Source organism: Lissotriton helveticus (assembly GCF_964261635.1).
Source record: "Lissotriton helveticus chromosome 1_1 unlocalized genomic scaffold, aLisHel1.1 SUPER_1_unloc_7, whole genome shotgun sequence".
Lineage (NCBI taxonomy): Eukaryota > Metazoa > Chordata > Amphibia > Caudata > Salamandridae > Lissotriton > Lissotriton helveticus.
In genome coordinates this window covers 5047219-5068048 of record NW_027611714.1, presented here as the reverse complement: position 1 = coordinate 5068048, position 20830 = coordinate 5047219, and the positions used below count along the sequence as shown (strand labels likewise).

The following is a 20830-nucleotide window of genomic DNA, read 5'->3' as shown; positions in this document are numbered from 1 at the left end:
TCTCCTTTGGGACCTTATAAGTGTTTACCCATGCAACAGCTGTTGTTGTATCAATGATATTGTGCTGGGTAAGCAGACACTTATAAGATCCCAAAGGCGAGACCTATTGGCTATGCCAATGCTTGTTGATCTTGCTGCTCTCCCACACAACACTCTGCCTCTCTCAGTCCTGGGAGCAGTTGTTGCTTCCGGTTTATCCTTTGCACTTTGGTCAGGCTTGCAGTTGTTTGCTCCACACCCCTCCCTCTTCGAGGCCCCTCTGTGGTGGGTGAGGCCTGGGCCTGGCGCTGCTGGAAGGGGGGTCTTTCAGTGCTTGTTGTTCTCAGCACCAGGAGGTTCAACAGACCGACGGACATCGGAGCTGCTCGTAAGTAGAGCGCCGCCCCCCGCCCCGTGTGCGGTGGCACAGGGCGGGTGTGAAATGTTCAGTGCTGGTGCGCGCTGTGGATCTTTGTAGCGGGTTGAGTGAGTGCTCGATACACGTTTTATTGTCATTATCACCGGGCAAGGTTCCCTCCCGGACTCAATGTCTCTTCGGGTTCCATTATTATTTCTGGATAAAGCAACATATCGATTGGCGCAATCTCTGCCTCCATTTCTGGGTGCTTGGAGGAGAACAGAGCAAACCCCATGAAACACACATGACAGAGCCTCTGATGTGAGCACCCATGTGTGCGCGCGAGGCCAGGCCACATCTGATTCTGCAATAAAATATGGAGCAGAATTGGGAGCTATTTTTTCGGATCTGTTCCTTCCCATCCATCCCTGCCGCAGGCTCCTCTCCGAGGGCGGCGCAGTGCCATCATCGGTGGCATGAACCCCACTTCCATGCCCCTCGGCGGGCACCACCCCCCCCCCCCCTCACCCCCCTCGACTGTTCTTCTGCTCGTGGCAGACTCGAGACTTCTCTGGTGAAGAAGTTACAAAAGACACCGTTCACCTCACCCTCAATTCCCTTCATGTCACCCCCGCACTCCTGCTTCATTCCTATGGATGCTTCATACAGTCTCTTGTTCTTTATGGTGTTCTATATGGTGCCTCGAATCATTCTCTGCTATCTCATATCCTGCGCTTCTTTCCATGTCTTTCGCTTCATTGCATTCTTTCGTTTTTAGCTCATAGAGCGCTGCTGTTCACTTCAGGAGCTACAATCCCTTCTCACTTTACATTTCCATGGGTTATTTCCTGCCTGAGCTGCGGCCGCCGGGGCTGTCGCTGGGTGTCCCTGTCATCTCTTACTGTGGCTTCTTTCCTGCCTGAGCTGCGGCCGCCGGTGCTGTCGCTGGGTGTCCCTGTCATCTCTTACTGTGGCTTCTTTCCTGCCTGAGCTGCGGCCGCCGGGGCTGTCGCTGGGTGTCCCTGTCATCTCTTACTGTGGCTTCTTTCCTGCCTGAGCTGCGGCCGCCGGGGCTGTCGCTGGGTGTCCCTGTCATCTCTTACTGTGGCTTCTTTCCTGCCTGAGCTGCGGCCGCCGGTGCTGTCGCTGGGTGTCCCTGTCATCTCTTACTGTGGCTTCTTTCCTGCCTGAGCTGCGGCCGCCGGGGCTGTCGCTGGGTGTCCCTGTCATCTCTTACTGTGACTTCTTTCCTGCCTGAGCTGCGGCCGCCGGTGCTGTCGCTGGGTGTCCCTGTCATCTCTTACTGTGGCTTCTTTCCTGCTTGAGCTGTGGCCGCCGGGGCTGTCGCTGGGTGTCCCTGTCATCTCTTACTGTGACTTCTTTCCTGCCTGAGCTGCGGCCGTCAGTGCTGTCGCTGGGTGTCCCTGTCATCTCTTACTGTGGCTTCTTTCCTGCCTGAGCTGCGGCCGCCGGGGCTGTCGCTGGGTGTCCCTGTCATCTCTTACTGTGGCTTCTTTCCTGCCTGAGCTGTGGCCGCCGGGGCTGTGGCTGGGTGTCCCCGTCATCTCTTACTGTGACTTCTTTCCTGCCTGAGCTGTGGCCGCCGGGGCTGTCGCTGGGTGTCCCTGTCATCTCTTACTGTGACTTCTTTCCTGCCTGAGCTGCGGCCGCCGGTGCTGTCGCTGGGTGTCCCTGTCATCTCTTACTGTGGCTTCTTTCCTGCTTGAGCTGTGGCCGCCGGGGCTGTCGCTGGGTGTCCCTGTCATCTCTTACTGTGGCTTCTTTCCTGCCTGAGCTGTGGCCGCCGGGGCTGTCGCTGGGTGTCCCTGTCATCTCTTACTGTGGCTTCTTTCCTGCCTGAGCTGTGGCCGCCGGGGCTGTCGCTGGGTGTCCCTGTCATCTCTTACTGTGGCTTCTTTCCTGCCTGAGCTGCGGCCGCCGGTGCTGTCGCTGGGTGTCCCTGTCATCTCTTACTGTGGCTTCTTTCCTGCCTGAGCTGTGGCCGCCGGGGCTGTCGCTGAGTGTCCCTGTCATCTCTTACTGTGGCTTCTTTCCTGCCTGAGCTGTGGCCGCCGGGGCTGTCGCTGGGTGTCCCTGTCATCTCTTACTGTGGCTTCTTTCCTGCCTGAGCTGTGGCCGCCGGGGCTGTCGCTGGGTGTCCCTGTCATCTCTTACTGTGACTTCTTTCCTGCCTGAGCTGCGGCCGCCGGTGCTGTCGCTGGGTGTCCCTGTCATCTCTTACTGTGGCTTCTTTCCTGCCTGAGCTGCGGCCGCCGGTGCTGTCGCTGGGTGTCCCTGTCATCTCTTACTGTGACTTCTTTCCTGCCTGAGCTGCGGCCGCCGGTGCTGTCGCTGGGTGTCCCTGTCATCTCTTACTGTGACTTCTTTCCTGCCTGAGCTGCGGCCGCCGGTGCTGTCGCTGGGTGTCCCTGTCATCTTTTACTGTGACTTCTTTCCTGCCTGAGCTGCGGCCGCCGGGGCTGTCGCTGAGTGTCCCTGTCACATCTTATTGTGGCTTCTTTCCTGCCTGAGCTGCGGCCGCCGGGGCTGTCGCTGGGTGTCCCGGTCACATCTTATTGTGGCTTCTCTTCTATTCTGGTCTCACCTTCAATAATCCGCATCTTTAGTCTGAAAGGAGACGAGAGTCTGGGGCTCAGGGAGTGCCCGAAGGAGGAAGCGCTTGGACATGGGGGGGGGGGACCTGGGGGTAGCTGGGGGGGGGGCGCCTGCGTCCATCAGTCCTGAGCATGGACGGCCCTGAGGATGGGGTGAAAGATACGACTGCGCCGCATCCGTTCTGAAGATGGAGGGGGGAGGGGGGACTTCAGGGGCTCGCTCCTGCCCCCCCTGCTTCAAATGTTGGTGAGCTGACACTTTACCTGCAGTGAAGGATCGCACGTTTACATTAAACAAGCCCTCACCCAAAGGAAAACAAGCATTTGCAATCTAATAGGTTTCCCATTAATTAAGTTTGAGCCATTGGCATTGCTAAATATTGCAACACCAGTTACAACAAAAGTCTATAAATTGTAGGCCAAAAAAAAGTGTATTTATTTTTGTAGCAACGGTGGCATGCTGCGCTTTAGATGAATATGTTTAACCCTTGCATGCTTGTGACGGAACCGTTCCATCACATGCCTCGGGTGTGCTATGCTTGTGACGGAACGGTTCCGTCACAGCCCGCTCGCCACGCCTGCGTGGCGCGAATTCCCATCCTGCGCTGAGCATTCTATTGGGTGGGCGGGGCCGTGACGGAACCGTTCCGTCACAAGCACAGCTCGCCCGAGGCTCGTGACGGAGCAATTCCGTCACGAGCACCGGAGCGCCGCTCCCCACCCTCCCCCTTAGCACTGCGGCGGAATAATTCCGCCGCAGTGAAGGGGTTAAAAGTAAAGTGCGCCATACTGCGATTGCTACAATAGTTAATTGTGGATGCGTTAACGATTGATGTGTGCACTGACAGCTGGTGGTGTGTGTGTGCCTGGTGGAAGCGTGCACTGACAGCTGGTGGTGTGTGTGCCTGGTGGAAGCGTGCACTGACGGCTGGTAGTGTGTGCCTGGTGGAAGCGTGCACTGACGGCTGGTGGTGTGTGTGCCTGGTGAAAGCGTGCACTGACGGCTGGTGGTGTGTGTGTGCCTGGTGGAAGCGTTCACTGACAGCTGGTGGTGTGTGTGCCTGGTGGAAGCGTGCACTGACGGCTGGTGGTGTGTGTGCTTGGTGGAAGCGTGCACTGACGGCTGGTGGTGTGTGTACCTGGTGTAAGCGTGCACTGACGGCTGGTAGTGTGTGTGCCTGGTAGAAGCGTGCACTGACGGCTGGTGGTGTGTGTGCTTGGTGGAAGCGTGTACTGACGGCTGGTGGTGTGTGTGCCTGGTGGAAGCGTGCACTGGGGAACATCCTTTACAACGCAACTTTTACAACGCACTACCATTACAACGCAACTTTCACAACGCAAGTTATTACAACACATTGCGCTGCGGGGCGCTCTAGGATAGGGAATGGTTTAATTACTATCCAACACCTTCCCTACTATCCACGGAGACTGGAGTTGGAATAGTAAATTAAACTATTCACTATCCAGCGCCCCCCAACGCAAGTCATTGTAACGACTTGCGTTGTAAAACCTGCATCATAATGGCATGCGTTGTAAAAGCATGCGTTGAAACGTCATACATCCGCGTGCACTGCCAGCTGGTGGTGTATGTGCTTGGTGGAAGTGTGCACTGCCGGCTGGTGGTGTGTGTGCTTGGTGGAAGCGTGCACTGATGGCTGGTGGTGTGTGTGCCTGGTATAAGCATGCACTGACGGCTGGTGGTGTGTGTGTGTGCCTGGTGAAAGCATGCACTGACGGCTGGTGGTGTGTGCCTGGTAAAAGCGTGCACTGACGGCTGGTGGTGTGTGTGCCTGGTGAAAGCGTGCACTGACGGCTGGTGGTGTGTGTGTGCCTGGTAAAAGCATGCACTGACGTCTGGTGGTGTGTGCCTGGTGGAAGTATGCACTGATGACTGATGGTGTCTGTGCCTGTTAAAAGTGTGCACTGACGGTGTGGCTGTGTGTGTGGTTGTGTGTGTGGTTGTGTGTGTGTGGTTGTGTGAGTGTGGTTGTGTGTGGATGTGTGTGTGGTTCTATGTGTGTTTGTGGTTGTGTGTTGGTGTGGTTGTGTGTGTGGTTGTGTGTGTGTGGTTGTGTGTGTGGTTGTGTGTGTGGGGGTGTGTGCGTGTGGTTGTGTGTGTGTGTGGTTGTGTGTGGTTGTGTGTGTGTGGTTGTGTGTGTGGTTGTAGTTGTGTGTGTGTGGTTGTGTGTGTGGTTGTGTGTGTGTGTGTGTGTGTGTGGTTGTGTGTGTGGTTGTGTGTGTGGTTGTGGTTATGTGTGGTGTGGATGTGTGTGTGTGTGTGATTGTGGTTGTGTGTGTGTGTGGTTGGTTTGTGTGCGGGGTTGTATGTGTGTGTGGTTGTGGTTATGTGTGTGGTTGTGTGGGATTGTGTGGGTGTGTGTGTGTGGTTGTGTGTGGTTGTGTGTGGTTGTGAGTGTGGTTGTGTGTGTGGTTGTGTGTGTGTGGTTGTGTGTGTGGCTGTGTGTGTGTCGTGTGTGTGGTTGTGTGTGTGACAGTAATACTAAAAGCATCTCAAAATAAAGGGACACAAATATCGAGTTTGTGGAAAGAGAAAGCACATTGTAATTCAAACGGGCGCAGCAAAGCAATAACACAACAACATGTTCTTTGATGTTTGATGTTCTTTGAACGAGAACATCAAAGGGGCGCTGCTAAAGTGATCGCGGGCACTTAATGAATATTTTTTTCATCAATATATACTGTAAAACCTCTATTTTATTCAATTATACACAGCATCGTTTAACAGGCAGCTGAAAGTCTAGCATGCACATTATATGCCTGCATGTCAATGGTGGTGCTACCTAAAAGCTCAAATAAATGGAGAAATGTGCACGGCCATGTTTGAGGTGAACTGTACTATCCGAGCTACTGGCTTGGGGTGTTGGCGTCACCACCTGTAGCTGCCAACTCTCCAAGTGCCAGCAGGAAGCACACGCTCCAGACCCGATGAGAAGTGTGTGACTCAGGGGGTCCAAACCCTCCTGGGCTGGTTTATTTAGGCTGTGGGATTGGGGGGGGGGTTTGAATTTGTCCTGTGCCACTTCACACTCAACCAATATTCAAATATTCAAGCTGTCCATGTCCAAGTAATGCAGCAGCGTCCACTACAATACCCTCTTTCCACAGCTCACCTTTTGTTGTATGAATATTTTCAGAATTTTATAAGTGCTGGTCCAGTAGCTTGCACCGGAATCCCGCTGGACCCCCCCAATCGCAATAGAGCTAAATAAACCAGATGGGCGTGTGGTATTCGTAGAAGTCGAACACAGGACAAACAGCGTGGTGGGGTGGAGGGATGTTCTCCCACTCTAAAGGCAGAGAAGGAAGAAAAGCAAATAGGTGCCCTCGGGGAAACAAAGTCTGACGTCTTTTCAGTCTTTGAATGAAAGGCAAATGTTACAAGATAAGATTCGGGAGGAGGAGAGCGGCCAGGCTACGGGAGGAGAGCGCGCAGAGCCAGAGTGGCCAGGCTACGGGAGGAGAGCACGCAGAGCCAGAGTGGCCAGGCTACGGGAGGAGAGCGCGCAGAGCCAGAGTGGCCAGGCTACAGGAGGAGAGCGCACAGAGCCAGAGCGGACAGGCTCCGGGAGGAGAGCGAGCAGGGCCAGAGCGGCCAGGCTACGGGAGGAGAGCGCGCAGAGCCAGAGTGGCCAGGCTACGGGAGGAGAGCGAGCAGGGCCAGAGTGGCCAGGCTACGGTAGGATAGCGCGCAGAGCCCGAGCGGCCAGGCTACGGGAAGAGAGCGCGCAGAGCCAGAGTGGCCAGGCTACGGGAGGAGAGCGCGCAGAGCCAGAGTGGCCAGGCTACGGGAGGAGAGCACGCAGAGCCAGAGTGGCCAGGCTACGGGAGGAGAGCGCGCAGAGCCAGAGTGGCCAGGCTACAGGAGGAGAGCGCACAGAGCCAGAGCGGCCAGGCTACGGGAGGAGAGCGAGCAGGGCCAGAGCGGCCAGGCTACGGGAGGAGAGCGCGCAGAGCCAGAGTGGCCAGGCTACGGGAGGAGAGCGAGCAGGGCCAGAGTGGCCAGGCTACGGTAGGATAGCGCGCAGAGCCAGAGCGGCCAGGCTACGGGAAGAGAGCGCGCAGAGCCAGAGTGGCCAGGCTACGGGAGGAGAGCGCGCAGAGCCAGAGTGGCCAGGCTACGGGAGGAGAGCGAGCAGGGCCAGAGTGGCCAGGCTACGGTAGGATAGCGCGCAGAGCCAGAGCGGCCAGGCTACGGGAAGAGAGCGCGCAGAGCCAGAGTGGCCAGGCTACAGGAGGAGAACGCGCAGAGCCAGAGCGGCCAGGCTACGGGAGGAGAGCGCGCAGGGCCAGAGCGGCCAGGCTACGGGAGGAGAGCGCGCAGAGCCAGAGCGGCCAGGCTACAGGAGGAGAGCGCGCAGAGCCAGAGTGGCCAGGCTATGGGAGGAGAGCGCAGAGCCGGAGTGGCCAGGCTACGGGAGGAGAGCGCGCAGAGCCAGAGCGGCCAGGCTATGGGAGGAGAGCGCGCAGAGCCAGAGCGGCCAGGCTACGGGAGGAGAGCGCGCAGAGCCAGAGCAGCCAGGCTACAGGAGGAGAGCGCGCAGAGCCAGAGTGGCCAGGCTACGGGAGGAGAGCGCGCAGGGCCAGAGCGGCCAGGCTACGGGAGGAGAGCGCGCAGAGCCAGAGCGGCCAGGCTACGGGAGGAGAGCGCGCAGAGCCAGAGTGGCCAGGCTATGGGAGGAGAGCGCGCAGGACCAGAGCAGCCAGCCTACGGGAGGAGAGTGCGCAGGGCCAGAGCGGCCAGGCTACGGGAGGAGAGCGTGCAGAGCCAGAGCGGCCAGGCTACGGGAGGAGAGCGCGCAGAGCCAGAGCGGCCAGGCTAAGGGAGGAGAGCGCACAGAGCCAGAGTGGCCAGGCTACGGGAGGAGAGCGCGCTGAGCCAGAGTGGCCAGGCTACAGGAGGAGAGCGCGCAGAGCCAGAGTGGCCAGGCTACGGGAGGAGAGCACGCAGGGCCAGAGCGGCCAGGCTACGGAAGGAGAGTGCGAATGGCCAGAGCGGCCAGGCTACGGGAGGAGAGCGCGCAGGCTACGGGAGGAGAGAGTGCAGAGCCAGAGCGGCCGCGCAGAGCCAGAGTGGCCAGGCTACGGGAGGAGAGCGCGCAGGGCCAGAGCGGCCAGGCTACGGGAGGAGAGCGCGCAGAGCCAGAGCGGCCAGGCTACAGGAGGTGAGCGTGCAGAGCCAGAGTGGCCAGGCTACGGGAGGAGAGCACGCAGAGCCAGAGTGGCCAGGTTACGGGAGGAGAGCGCGCAGAGCCAGAGTGGCCAGGCTACAGGAGGAGAGCGCACAGAGCCAGAGCGGACAGGCTACGGGAGGAGAGCGAGCAGGGCCAGAGCGGCCAGGCTACGGGAGGAGAGCGCGCAGAGCCAGAGTGGCCAGGCTACGGGAGGAGAGCGAGCAGGGCCAGAGTGGCCAGGCTACGGTAGGATAGCGCGCAGAGCCAGAGCGGCCAGGCTACGGGAAGAGAGCGCGCAGAGCCAGAGTGGCCAGGCTACGGGAGGAGAGCGCGCAGAGCCAGAGTGGCCAGGCTACGGGAGGAGAGCGCGCAGAGCCAGAGTGGCCAGGCTACGGGAGGAGAGCACGCAGAGCCAGAGTGGCCAGGCTACGGGAGGAGAGCGCGCAGAGCCAGAGTGGCCAGGCTACAGGAGGAGAGCGCACAGAGCCAGAGCGGCCAGGCTACGGGAGGAGAGCGAGCAGGGCCAGAACGGCCAGGCTACGGGAGGAGAGCGCGCAGAGCCAGAGTGGCCAGGCTACGGGAGGAGAGCGAGCAGGGCCAGAGTGGCCAGGCTACGGTAGGATAGCGCGCAGAGCCAGAGCGGCCAGGCTACGGGAAGAGAGCGCGCAGAGCCAGAGTGGCCAGGCTACGGGAGGAGAGCGCGCAGAGCCAGAGTGGCCAGGCTACGGGAGGAGAGCGCGCAGAGCCAGAGTGGCCAGGCTACGGGAGGAGAGCGAGCAGGGCCAGAGTGGCCAGGCTACGGTAGGATAGCGCGCAGAGCCAGAGCGGCCAGGCTACGGGAAGAGAGCGCGCAGAGCCAGAGTGGCCAGGCTACAGGAGGAGAGCGCGCAGAGCCAGAGCGGCCAGGCTACGGAAGGAGAGCGCGCAGGGCCAGAGCGGCCAGGCTACGGGAGGAGAGCGCGCAGAGCCAGAGCGGCCAGGCTACAGGAGGAGAGCGCGCAGAGCAAGAGTGGCCAGGCTACGGGAGGAGAGCGCGCAGAGCCAGAGCAGCCAGGCTACAGGAGGAGAGCGCGCAGAGCCAGAGTGGCCAGGCTACAGGAGGAGAGCGCGCAGAGCCAGAGCGGCCAGGCTACGGAAGGAGAGCGCGCAGGGCCAGAGCGGCCAGGCTACGGGAGGAGAGCGCGCAGAGCCAGAGCGGCCAGGCTACAGGAGGAGAGCGCGCAGAGCCAGAGTGGCCAGGCTACGGGAGGAGAGCGAGCAGGGCCAGAGTGGCCAGGCTACGGTAGGATAGCGCGCAGAGCCAGAGCGGCCAGGCTACGGTAGGATAGCGCGCAGAGCCAGAGCGGCCAGGCTACGGGAAGAGAGCGCGCAGAGCCAGAGTGGCCAGGCTACAGGAGGAGAACGCGCAGAGCCAGAGCGGCCAGGCTACGGGAGGAGAGCGCGCAGGGCCAGAGCGGCCAGGCTACGGGAGGAGAGCGCGCAGAGCCAGAGCGGCCAGGCTACAGGAGGAGAGCGCGCAGAGCCAGAGTGGCCAGGCTATGGGAGGAGAGCGCAGAGCCGGAGTGGCCAGGCTACGGGAGGAGAGCGCGCAGAGCCAGAGCGGCCAGGCTATGGGAGGAGAGCGCGCAGAGCCAGAGCGGCCAGGCTACGGGAGGAGAGCGCGCAGAGCCAGAGCAGCCAGGCTACAGGAGGAGAGCGCGCAGAGCCAGAGTGGCCAGGCTACGGGAGGAGAGCGCGCAGGGCCAGAGCGGCCAGGCTACGGGAGGAGAGCGCGCAGAGCCAGAGCGGCCAGGCTACGGGAGGAGAGCGCGCAGAGCCAGAGTGGCCAGGCTATGGGAGGAGAGCGCGCAGGACCAGAGCAGCCAGCCTACGGGAGGAGAGTGCGCAGGGCCAGAGCGGCCAGGCTACGGGAGGAGAGCGTGCAGAGCCAGAGCGGCCAGGCTACGGGAGGAGAGCGCGCAGAGCCAGAGCGGCCAGGCTAAGGGAGGAGAGCGCACAGAGCCAGAGTGGCCAGGCTACGGGAGGAGAGCGCGCTGAGCCAGAGTGGCCAGGCTACAGGAGGAGAGCGCGCAGAGCCAGAGTGGCCAGGCTACGGGAGGAGAGCACGCAGGGCCAGAGCGGCCAGGCTACGGAAGGAGAGTGCGAATGGCCAGAGCGGCCAGGCTACGGGAGGAGAGCGCGCAGGCTACGGGAGGAGAGAGTGCAGAGCCAGAGCGGCCGCGCAGAGCCAGAGTGGCCAGGCTACGGGAGGAGAGCGCGCAGGGCCAGAGCGGCCAGGCTACGGGAGGAGAGCGCGCAGAGCCAGAGCGGCCAGGCTACAGGAGGTGAGCGTGCAGAGCCAGAGTGGCCAGGCTACGGGAGGAGAGCACGCAGAGCCAGAGTGGCCAGGTTACGGGAGGAGAGCGCGCAGAGCCAGAGTGGCCAGGCTACAGGAGGAGAGCGCACAGAGCCAGAGCGGACAGGCTACGGGAGGAGAGCGAGCAGGGCCAGAGCGGCCAGGCTACGGGAGGAGAGCGCGCAGAGCCAGAGTGGCCAGGCTACGGGAGGAGAGCGAGCAGGGCCAGAGTGGCCAGGCTACGGTAGGATAGCGCGCAGAGCCAGAGCGGCCAGGCTACGGGAAGAGAGCGCGCAGAGCCAGAGTGGCCAGGCTACGGGAGGAGAGCGCGCAGAGCCAGAGTGGCCAGGCTACGGGAGGAGAGCGCGCAGAGCCAGAGTGGCCAGGCTACGGGAGGAGAGCACGCAGAGCCAGAGTGGCCAGGCTACGGGAGGAGAGCGCGCAGAGCCAGAGTGGCCAGGCTACAGGAGGAGAGCGCACAGAGCCAGAGCGGCCAGGCTACGGGAGGAGAGCGAGCAGGGCCAGAACGGCCAGGCTACGGGAGGAGAGCGCGCAGAGCCAGAGTGGCCAGGCTACGGGAGGAGAGCGAGCAGGGCCAGAGTGGCCAGGCTACGGTAGGATAGCGCGCAGAGCCAGAGCGGCCAGGCTACGGGAAGAGAGCGCGCAGAGCCAGAGTGGCCAGGCTACGGGAGGAGAGCGCGCAGAGCCAGAGTGGCCAGGCTACGGGAGGAGAGCGCGCAGAGCCAGAGTGGCCAGGCTACGGGAGGAGAGCGAGCAGGGCCAGAGTGGCCAGGCTACGGTAGGATAGCGCGCAGAGCCAGAGCGGCCAGGCTACGGGAAGAGAGCGCGCAGAGCCAGAGTGGCCAGGCTACAGGAGGAGAGCGCGCAGAGCCAGAGCGGCCAGGCTACGGAAGGAGAGCGCGCAGGGCCAGAGCGGCCAGGCTACGGGAGGAGAGCGCGCAGAGCCAGAGCGGCCAGGCTACAGGAGGAGAGCGCGCAGAGCAAGAGTGGCCAGGCTACGGGAGGAGAGCGCGCAGAGCCAGAGCAGCCAGGCTACAGGAGGAGAGCGCGCAGAGCCAGAGTGGCCAGGCTACAGGAGGAGAGCGCGCAGAGCCAGAGCGGCCAGGCTACGGAAGGAGAGCGCGCAGGGCCAGAGCGGCCAGGCTACGGGAGGAGAGCGCGCAGAGCCAGAGCGGCCAGGCTACAGGAGGAGAGCGCGCAGAGCCAGAGTGGCCAGGCTACGGGAGGAGAGCGAGCAGGGCCAGAGTGGCCAGGCTACGGTAGGATAGCGCGCAGAGCCAGAGCGGCCAGGCTACGGTAGGATAGCGCGCAGAGCCAGAGCGGCCAGGCTACGGGAAGAGAGCGCGCAGAGCCAGAGTGGCCAGGCTACAGGAGGAGAACGCGCAGAGCCAGAGCGGCCAGGCTACGGGAGGAGAGCGCGCAGGGCCAGAGCGGCCAGGCTACGGGAGGAGAGCGCGCAGAGCCAGAGCGGCCAGGCTACAGGAGGAGAGCGCGCAGAGCCAGAGTGGCCAGGCTATGGGAGGAGAGCGCAGAGCCGGAGTGGCCAGGCTACGGGAGGAGAGCGCGCAGAGCCAGAGCGGCCAGGCTATGGGAGGAGAGCGCGCAGAGCCAGAGCGGCCAGGCTACGGGAGGAGAGCGCGCAGAGCCAGAGCAGCCAGGCTACAGGAGGAGAGCGCGCAGAGCCAGAGTGGCCAGGCTACGGGAGGAGAGCGCGCAGGGCCAGAGCGGCCAGGCTACGGGAGGAGAGCGCGCAGAGCCAGAGCGGCCAGGCTACGGGAGGAGAGCGCGCAGAGCCAGAGTGGCCAGGCTATGGGAGGAGAGCGCGCAGGACCAGAGCAGCCAGCCTACGGGAGGAGAGTGCGCAGGGCCAGAGCGGCCAGGCTACGGGAGGAGAGCGTGCAGAGCCAGAGCGGCCAGGCTACGGGAGGAGAGCGCGCAGAGCCAGAGCGGCCAGGCTAAGGGAGGAGAGCGCACAGAGCCAGAGTGGCCAGGCTACGGGAGGAGAGCGCGCTGAGCCAGAGTGGCCAGGCTACAGGAGGAGAGCGCGCAGAGCCAGAGTGGCCAGGCTACGGGAGGAGAGCACGCAGGGCCAGAGCGGCCAGGCTACGGAAGGAGAGTGCGAATGGCCAGAGCGGCCAGGCTACGGGAGGAGAGCGCGCAGGCTACGGGAGGAGAGAGTGCAGAGCCAGAGCGGCCGCGCAGAGCCAGAGTGGCCAGGCTACGGGAGGAGAGCGCGCAGGGCCAGAGCGGCCAGGCTACGGGAGGAGAGCGCGCAGAGCCAGAGCGGCCAGGCTACAGGAGGTGAGCGTGCAGAGCCAGAGTGGCCAGGCTACGGGAGGAGAGCACGCAGAGCCAGAGTGGCCAGGCTACGGGAGGAGAGCGCGCAGAGCCAGAGTGGCCAGGCTACAGGAGGAGAGCGCACAGAGCCAGAGCGGACAGGCTACGGGAGGAGAGCGAGCAGGGCCAGAGCGGCCAGGCTACGGGAGGAGAGCGCGCAGAGCCAGAGTGGCCAGGCTACGGGAGGAGAGCGAGCAGGGCCAGAGTGGCCAGGCTACGGTAGGATAGCGCGCAGAGCCAGAGCGGCCAGGCTACGGGAAGAGAGCGCGCAGAGCCAGAGTGGCCAGGCTACGGGAGGAGAGCGCGCAGAGCCAGAGTGGCCAGGCTACGGGAGGAGAGCGCGCAGAGCCAGAGTGGCCAGGCTACGGGAGGAGAGCACGCAGAGCCAGAGTGGCCAGGCTACGGGAGGAGAGCGCGCAGAGCCAGAGTGGCCAGGCTACAGGAGGAGAGCGCACAGAGCCAGAGCGGCCAGGCTACGGGAGGAGAGCGAGCAGGGCCAGAACGGCCAGGCTACGGGAGGAGAGCGCGCAGAGCCAGAGTGGCCAGGCTACGGGAGGAGAGCGAGCAGGGCCAGAGTGGCCAGGCTACGGTAGGATAGCGCGCAGAGCCAGAGCGGCCAGGCTACGGGAAGAGAGCGCGCAGAGCCAGAGTGGCCAGGCTACGGGAGGAGAGCGCGCAGAGCCAGAGTGGCCAGGCTACGGGAGGAGAGCGCGCAGAGCCAGAGTGGCCAGGCTACGGGAGGAGAGCGAGCAGGGCCAGAGTGGCCAGGCTACGGTAGGATAGCGCGCAGAGCCAGAGCGGCCAGGCTACGGGAAGAGAGCGCGCAGAGCCAGAGTGGCCAGGCTACAGGAGGAGAGCGCGCAGAGCCAGAGCGGCCAGGCTACGGAAGGAGAGCGCGCAGGGCCAGAGCGGCCAGGCTACGGGAGGAGAGCGCGCAGAGCCAGAGCGGCCAGGCTACAGGAGGAGAGCGCGCAGAGCAAGAGTGGCCAGGCTACGGGAGGAGAGCGCAGAGCCAGAGTGGCCAGGCTACGGGAGGAGAGCGCGCAGAGCCAGAGCGGCCAGGCTATGGGAGGAGAGCGCGCAGGACCAGAGCAGCCAGCCTACGGGAGGAGAGTGCGCAGGGCCAGAGCGTCCAGGCTACGGGAGGAGAGCGTGCAGAGCCAGAGCGGCCAGGCTACGGGAGGAGAGCGCGCAGAGCCAGAGCGGCCAGGCTAAGGGAGGAGAGCGCGCAGAGCCAGAGTGGCCAGGCTACGGGAGGAGAGCGCGCTGAGCCAGAGTGGCCAGGCTACAGGAGGAGAGCGCGCAGAGCCAGAGTGGCCAGGCTACGGGAGGAGAGCACGCAGGGCCAGAGCGGCCAGGCTACGGGAGGAGAGCGCGAATGGCCAGAGCGGCCAGGCTACGGGAGGAGAGTGCGCAGGCTACGGGAGGAGAGAGTGCAGAGCCAGAGCGGCCGCGCAGAGCCAGAGTGGCCAGGCTACGGGAGGAGAGCGCGCAGGGCCAGAGCGGCCAGGCTACGGGAGGAGACCGCGCAAAGCCAGAGCGGCCAGGCTACAGGAGGTGAGCGCGCAGAGCCAGAGTGGCCAGGCTATGGGAGGAGAGCGCGCAGGGCCAGAGCGGCCAGGCTACGGGAGGAGAGCGCGCAGGGCCAGAGCGGCCAGGCTACGGGAGGAGAGCACGCAGGCTACGGGAGGAGAGCGTGCAGAGCGGCCGCGCAGAGCCAGAGTGGCCAGGCTACGGGAGGAGAGCGCACAGAGACAGTGCGGCCAGGCTACAGGAGGAGAGCGCGCAGAGCCAGAGTGGCCAGGCTACGGGAGGAGAGCGCGCAGGCTACGGGAGGAGTGCGCGCAGAGCCAGAGCAGCCAGGCTGCGGGAGGAGAGCACGCAGGCTACGGGAGGAGAGCGCGCAGAGCCAGAGTGGCCAGGCTACGGGAGGAGAGCGAGCAGGGCCAGAGTGGCCAGGCTACGGTAGGATAGCGCGCAGAGCCAGAGCGGCCAGGCTACGGGAAGAGAGCGCGCAGAGCCAGAGTGGCCAGGCTACGGGAGGAGAGCGCGCAGAGCCAGAGTGGCCAGGCTACGGGAGGAGAGCGCGCAGAGCCAGAGTGGCCAGGCTACGGGAGGAGAGCACGCAGAGCCAGAGTGGCCAGGCTACGGGAGGAGAGCGCGCAGAGCCAGAGTGGCCAGGCTACAGGAGGAGAGCGCACCGAGCCAGAGCGGCCAGGCTACGGGAGGAGAGCGAGCAGGGCCAGAGCGGCCAGGCTACGGGAGGAGAGCGCGCAGAGCCAGAGTGGCCAGGCTACGGGAGGAGAGCGAGCAGGGCCAGAGTGGCTAGGCTACGGTAGGATAGCGCGCAGAGCCAGAGCGGCCAGGCTACGGGAAGAGAGCGCGCAGAGCCAGAGTGGCCAGGCTACGGGAGGAGAGCGCGCAGAGCCAGAGTGGCCAGGCTACGGGAGGAGAGCGCGCAGAGCCAGAGTGGCCAGGCTACGGGAGGAGAGCGAGCAGGGCCAGAGTGGCCAGGCTACGGTAGGATAGCGCGCAGAGCCAGAGCGGCCAGGCTACGGGAAGAGAGCGCGCAGAGCCAGAGTGGCCAGGCTACAGGAGGAGAGCGCGCAGAGCCAGAGTGGCCAGGCTACGGGAGGAGAGCGCGCAGGGCCAGAGCGGCCAGGCTACGGGAGGAGAGCGCGCAGAGCCAGAGCGGCCAGGCTACAGGAGGAGAGCGCGCAGAGCCAGAGTGGCCAGGCTACGGGAGGAGAGCGCATAGCCAGAGTGGCCAGGCTACGGGAGGAGAGCGCGCAGAGCCAGAGCGGCCAGGCTATGGGAGGAGAGCGCGCAGAGCCAGAGCGGCCAGGCTACGGGAGGAGAGCGCGCAGAGCCAGAGCAGCCAGGCTACAGGAGGAGAGCGCGCAGAGCCAGAGTGGCCAGGCTACGGGAGGAGAGCGCGCAGGGCCAGAGCGGCCAGGCTACAGGAGGAGAGCGCGCAGAGCCAGAGCGGCCAGGCTACGGGAGGAGAGCGCGCAGAGCCAGAGTGGCCAGGCTACGGGAGGAGAGCGCGCAGGACCAGAGCAGCCAGCCTACGGGAGGAGAGTGCGCAGGACCAGAGCGGCCAGGCTACGGGAGGAGAGCGAGCAGGGCCAGAGTGGCCAGGCTACGGTAGGATAGCGCGCAGAGCCAGAGCGGCCAGGCTACGGGAAGAGAGCGCGCAGAGCCAGAGTGGCCAGGCTACAAGAGGAGAGCGCGCAGAGCCAGAGTGGCCAGGCTACGGGAGGAGAGCGCGCAGGGCCAGAGCGGCCAGGCTACGGGAGGAGAGCGCGCAGAGCCAGAGCGGCCAGGCTACAGGAGGAGAGCGCGCAGAGCCAGAGCGGCCAGGCTATGGGAGGAGAGCGCGCAGAGCCAGAGCGGCCAGGCTACGGGAGGAGAGCGCGCAGAGCCAGAGCAGCCAGGCTACAGGAGGAGAGCGCGCAGAGCCAGAGTGGCCAGGCTACGGGAGGAGAGCGCGCAGGGCCAGAGCGGCCAGGCTACAGGAGGAGAGCGCGCAGAGCCAGAGCGGCCAGGCTACGGGAGGAGAGCGCGCAGAGCCAGAGTGGCCAGGCTACGGGAGGAGAGCGCGCAGGACCAGAGCAGCCAGCCTACGGGAGGAGAGTGCGCAGGACCAGAGCGGCCAGGCTACGGGAGGAGAGCGTGCAGAGCCAGAGCGGCCAGGCTACGGGAGGAGAGCGCGCAGAGCCAGAGCGGCCAGGCTAAGGGAGGAGAGCGCGCAGAGCCAGAGTGGCCAGGCTACGGGAGGAGAGCGCGCTGAGCCAGAGTGGCCAGGCTACAGGAGGAGAGCGCGCAGAGCCAGAGTGGCCAGGCTACGGGAGGAGAGCACGCAGGGCCAGAGCGGCCAGGCTACGGGAGGAGAGCGCGAATGGCCAGAGCGGCCAGGCTACGGGAGGAGAGCGCGCAGGCTACGGGAGGAGAGAGTGCAGAGCCAGAGCGGCTGCGCAGAGCCAGAGTGGCCAGGCCACGGGAGGAGAGCGCGCAGGGCCAGAGCGGCCAGGCTACGGGAGGAGAGCGCGCAGAGCCAGAGCGGCCAGGCTACAGGAGGTGAGCGCGCAGAGCCAGAGTGGCCAGGCTATGGGAGGAGAGCGCAGAGCCAGAGTGGCCAGGCTACGGGAGGAGAGCGCGCAGAGCCAGAGTGGCCAGGCTACGGGAGGAGAGCGCGCAGAGCCAGAGCGGCCAGGCTATGGGAGGAGAGCGCGCAGGGCCAGAGCGGCCAGGCTACGGGAGGAGAGCGCGCAGAGCCAGAGTGGCCAGGCTACGGGAGGAGAGCGCAGAGCCAGAGTGGCCAGGCTACGGGAGGAGAGCGCGCAGGGCCAGAGCGGCCAGGCTACGGGAGGAGAGCGCGCAGGGCCAGAGCGGCCAGGCTACGGGAGGAGAGCACGCAGGCTACGGGAGGAGAGCGAGCAGAGCGGCCGCGCAGAGCCAGAGTGGCCAGGCTACGGGAGGAGAGCGCACAGAGACAGTGCGGCCAGGGTACAGGAGGAGAGCGCGCAGAGCCAGAGTGGCCAGGCTACGGGAGGAGAGCGCGCAGGCTACTGGAGGAGTGCGCACAGAGCCAGAGCGGCCAGGCTGCGGGAGGAGAGCACGCAGGCTACGGGAGGAGAGCGTGCAGAGCCAGAGCGGCCGCGCAGAGCCAGAGTGGCCAGGCTACGGGAGGAGAGCGCGCAGAGACAGTGCAGCCAGGCTGCAGGAGGAGAGCGCGCAGAGCCAGAGCGGCCAGGCTACGGGAGGAGAGCGCGCAGGCTACGGGAGGAGTGCGCGCAGAGCCAGAGCGGCTAGGCTACGGGAGGAGAGCGCGCAGGCTACGGGAGGAGAGCGTGCAGAGCCAGAGCGGCCGCTCAGAGCCAGAGCGGCCAGGCTACGGGAGGAGAGCGCGCAGAGCCAGAGTGGCCAGGCTACGGTAGGATAGCGCGCAGAGCCAGAGCGGCCAGGCTACGGGAGGAGAGCGCGCAGAGCCAGAGTGGCCAGGCTACGGGAGGAGAGCGCGCAGAGGCAGAGTGGCCAGGCTACGGGAGGAGAGCGTGCAGAGCCAGAGCGGCCAGGCTACGGGAGGAGAGCGCTCAGAGCCAGAGTGGCCAGGCTACGGGAGGAGAGCGCGCAGAGCCAGAGTGGCCAGGCTACGGTAGGATAGCGCGCAGAGCCAGAGCGGCCAGGCTACGGGAAGAGAGCGCGCAGAGCCAGAGCGGCCAGGCTACGGGAGGAGAGCGCGCAGAGCCAGAGTGGCCAGGCTACGGGAGGAGAGCGCGCAGAGCCAGAGTGGCCAGGCTACGGTAGGATAGCGCGCAGAGCCAGAGCGGCCAGGCTATGGGAAGAGAGCGCGCAGAGCCAGAGTGGCCAGGCTACGGGAGGAGAGCGCGCAGAGCCAGAGTGGCCAGGCTACGGGAGGAGAGCGCGCAGGCTACGGGAGGAGAGCGCGCGGAGCCAGAGTGGTCAGGCTACAGGAGGAGAGCGCGCAGAGCCAGAGCGGCCAGGCTACGGGAGGAGAGCGCGCAGAGCCAGAGTGGCCAGGCTACGGGAGGAGAGCGCGCAGAGCCAGAGTGGCCAGGCTACGGTAGGAGAGCGCGCAGGCTACGGGAGGAGAGCGCGCGGAGCCAGAGTGGTCAGGCTACAGGAGGAGAGCGCGCAGAGCCAGAGCGGCCAGGCTACGGGAGGAGAGGTGGCCACACTATGGGAGCCCAATACTAGTCATAGACTCGTGTATAAGGGTTCACTTGTTTTGTGTTCATGCATTCTGCAGTGTTTATTTCATGTGTTTGTTGTGTTAATCCTTACAGGCGGGTGCTAATTGGTATGTATTTTGAGTTATATGGGATGCTGTCGCTCCCATTGGAATAGGGACTCGCATCTGGAGGGGCTTTTTACGTTGTCTGCTTCTCACTGAGACCGTCTTATGACATTTGCTGGTAGCATGTGTGATCTTGCGCAGGTTGCTCACTCCAGAAGCCTCGCTGTAGGGCTCTTTTGAAACATATTTAGCAGCAACTATTGGAACAATAGCGCGCTGCATCTCAAATGGTGGAACCATCAATATTTAGCAGAGGGCCCATGACCCGTCAGGAATGTGTGTTGATTTGCGAAGGGAGAGTGCTCCTTGAACAGACAGGCTACCTGCAGGGGAGCAGCAGAGGCTTTTGAGCTTTTGGGATTTCTTCCATCTAAAAAAGCAATTCCTACAGCTCGGCGGTTTCCAGGCACCTGTCTGGGATGAAAGGGGTCAAAGCTCCCCTCCCTATGGATCTCTGGGAGCATGGGGCACCGGCTTAAATTAAGCCCCCGGCATGGGTGGCGCTGTTGTGCTTTCTGTTAACACGCCGATGTGCGTACCAGAAGCCTCCGGGTTAAATGACGCACCCTGCATGAGCCTATATTACGCGCCTGACTTTGAGGGTCCCTAAGAGCTTGGCGTTGTGCAAAAACAAAGAGAGTGAAAGGAGGCCATGCTAATGAAACGAGACCTATTGTCTATGCCAATGCTTGTTATTTAAAGGGTATGTAGTAAACTCTACTGGCTAAGTTAATAGGACTTGTCCGGGGGTAAGCGAGGGCCACAAGAAATGTATCGATTTCCAGCTAATCCTAGATATGCCATGCAATCCATCACTTTCTTCTTCATTTGATGATGCTAACAACACACTATTGTTTCTAACTCAAAGGGACCAAAAGTTACTACAACAAAAAGCTCTCACGCATGCTGCTGCGCGGTGGAAACACGCCCCTTTTCTTCCTGCATAGTTTACTCAAGGCTGGTGCAGTATTGGGCCCTCCCCTGATGCATAGTCCAGTGGCCATGTGTATAGTGCAATTACAGCTGTGGATGCAAATAGAAGGAAGCGAGAGAAGAGAGGGAATAAAGACAGAGGGCAGGGAAGAGATAGAACAGAGGGCAGGCGAAAGAGGAGAGAACATGGCAGAGAGGAGCGACAACAGGGCGATAAGAGGGGAAGTGTGAGAGGAGAAGGTTATAGATATAAAGAGACACAGAAAGCGAGACCAGATACAGGGACAACAATAAAAAAAAACGGGTGGATGGGTGGATGGGTGGGTGGGTGGAAGGATAGATGGATGGATGGGTGGGTGGGTGGGTTGGTGGATGGATGGATGGATGGGTGGGTGGATGGATGGATGGATAGATGGATGGGTGGGTGGATGGGTGGATGAATGGATGGATGGATGGATGGGTGGGTGGGCGGGTGGAAGGATGGATGGATGGATGGATGATTGGGTGGGTGGGTTGGTGTATGGATGGATGGATGGATGGATGGGTGGGTGGGTGGGTGGGTGTAAGGATAGATGGATGGATGGGTGGGTGGGTTGGTGGATGGATGGATGGATGGATGGATGGGTGGGTGGGTGGGTTGGTGGATGTATGGATGAATGGATGTGCTAACAAGTGAAACGTGAGAAGTACAAGAGCGAGATGGGGAGACAAGAGAACAGATTACTGAGAAGGGGTGGGGGAATGGGGAGTGAGAGAACCGAATAGCTAGACAAGAAAGAATGGAGTGTAAAGAGATCACGAGGTTGTTGATGTAAGTGAAAGTACAGGGATAGGGCGGGAGAGGAGATGGGGGTTAATAGAAAAAAAGAGAAAGACAGCCAGAAAGCTAGAGCGTAGGGGTTGTGGGAGAATCGACAATAGCCTGGATATTTATGGAATAGGAGTACTTCCTATTTCGGGAGATATAAGTAAGTAAGTAAGTAAATCTTTATTGCTCAGTCAATAAAAACCATTGCAAATAGTAGCATATAATACATTAATTAAATACAATTATTATAAAAAAAATATATAAAATGACAGTAACTTCATGTGATAAAATAGAGGTTACTACAGAAATGTATACTTCTTTCACACTGAGCGTAGATTAAAATAGAGTGAAATGAAATGAAATTTGATTTATAAAGCGCTTGGCTGCCCGAAAGCGTCCCAGCGCTAGAGTAAGTTCCTTGTATTGCCTGA

The 20830-nt window shown here is 62.6% G+C and overlaps 1 pseudogene; it reads left to right on the top strand.

Moving 5' to 3' along the window:
- The first annotated feature begins 211 nt into the window (after positions 1 to 211).
- LOC144806416 (uncharacterized) overlaps positions 212 to 20830 on the top strand; it is a 435562-nt pseudogene continuing 414943 nt past the window's right edge.